This window comes from Mus caroli, chromosome X (genome assembly GCF_900094665.2).
Source record: "Mus caroli chromosome X, CAROLI_EIJ_v1.1, whole genome shotgun sequence".
NCBI lineage: Eukaryota > Metazoa > Chordata > Mammalia > Rodentia > Muridae > Mus > Mus caroli.
In genome coordinates this window covers 80868110-80870237 of record NC_034589.1, presented here as the reverse complement: position 1 = coordinate 80870237, position 2128 = coordinate 80868110, and positions in this window count along the sequence as shown.

The window sequence follows — 2128 nt, the reverse complement described above, 5'->3', positions numbered from 1 at the left end:
ATCTGAGGACTATTCCAGGCAATGCATTGTCTCGGCTCCATGGGATCTTTGATTCTCTAAGAAACTAGCCTAGGCTTCTTTACATGAAGGTCTGAGGATTCCCAACTGAGTAACAAAGAAGATCTAACCCCATTTTAGAAGCTTTAAAAATGTTTTTAATATACAACACATAATAGACTTCATCGTGGCATTTTTATACATGTACATATTATAGTATTTTTTTAATCATATTCTGTCCCCATTACCCTTTCTTTCCCCTTCCCACTAATCTCCAGAGCTCTTTTGTCTGTAGTGCTGTGGACCAAATTCAGAGCCTCGCATTTGCTGAGTACTGAGCCCCATTCTCAGTAAGAAGCTCACTTGAAACCTCTGCTCATATCCTATCAACAACTGTCCCATTGGACAAACTCAGTCACCAGGATAAGCGTGGAATTGGAGTGAGTGGGAACTGAGCAAAGTCTCAGATTTTTGGAGGTATAAACACACTGGAAGCTACCATGACTGGTATATAAAAGATTACCTTCCACAGGAAGAATTAAATACTGATAAAAGAGGAGGGGTCTTTGAGCAAAGGTCAAAGAGCAAGGTGTATTTAAGAAAACCATCAGTTTGTGATAATTTTTGTTTTTGTTTTGTTGCTGGGGATTGAATTTAGGGGCTCACATATGCAAAGCAAGTACTCTACAGCCCTGTGAGTTCTAAAATCTCAGTTTCTAGTTCTCTGTCCCTTCATTCCTCCCCCTCTTTCCCTATTCACAGCTTCTCTTCTTTACTTCTGGATTTACTTTTGTTTTTTTGTTTGGTTGGTTTTGTTTTAGTTTTTCTTTTTTGAGACAGGGTTTTATTGTAGCCTACACCTTAGAAAAACATAATTATACATAAATGACAGGCAAATGTGAAGAGAATGATAATAATTTGCTGAGTATAATCCATATCATATATTTTATTTATTAAAGAAATCTTTATTTATGTGTACATGTATGCACATATGCATATGTATGTGAATACATGTGTAAGAGGGCATCGGTTCCCCTGGAGCTGGAGTTCCAGGAAGTTGTAAGCCACTCAATGTGAGTACTGGAAAACAAGCTCCTCTCCTGTGAAAGAGCAGCCAGTGCTCTTGAACACTGGACCATCTCTCCAGCCTGATAGATCTTATAAGTTTGTTTTCTTGTGTTGTACACTGTAACCCTGGCTGGTCTGGAATTCACAATGAAGAATGAACTGGGCTCAAACCCATGGCAATCTTCCTGCATCGGCGTCCTACATGGTGGAATTACAGGTGGGAACCACTATGACTATCTTCCAAATTTTATTGTATTTGATAGAAGAAAAGACTCACAAACAATAATCATTACTACAGAAGGAAAAAGTATTCTGCACAGAATGCTTCAGCAAGGTATGAAACAAAAGGCACCAAGCACTTATTTGAGATGGGCTTGTATCTTTATTACCATAGAGCTATGTATCTCAAATTCAAAATGGTCAGTCTTTTAGGCAGACATGTGGATCTAAGTATCAATTTTCAGTGTGAGATTGATAGACTGGAGATTTCCAGGGATTTCAGAAATATGCACTCTGTAACCAACTGAATATGCAGACTATAGTAACACAAGAAGTATCAAAGCAAGTCTTCAATAGGAAGTTACCACATTACCCCATCCAGAAGAAAAGGAGTCAGGAGATGAGACACAAACTTAAGGGTTTCTAAATTGTGCACACATCCATTTACAGATAGAAGTTATTTCCCCTTTAACCAGGTTCCTCTTAGGATGTTGCTTAACTTCAAACCAATGATTGTGACATCACCTTCATTTCCCAGCAGCCAGATATAAACTGAATATGACAGAAATTTCCATTCGTCAGTTGTAATGTCAAATCAGCAATTAGGGGAAAGGCCATGAAGGTCAGAGAAAAGCTTAAGTACATTTAAACTGAAAAGGTACTTGACTTTGTTCTGACTAGCATGGATTTGGAAGGGGATTTTTGTAAAATTCATTTGTTGTATATGTATATGTATATGTATATGTATATGTGTATGTGTATGTGTATGTGTATGTGTATGTGTATGTGTATGTGTATGTGTATGTGTATGTGTATGTGTATGTGTATGTGTATGTGTATGTGT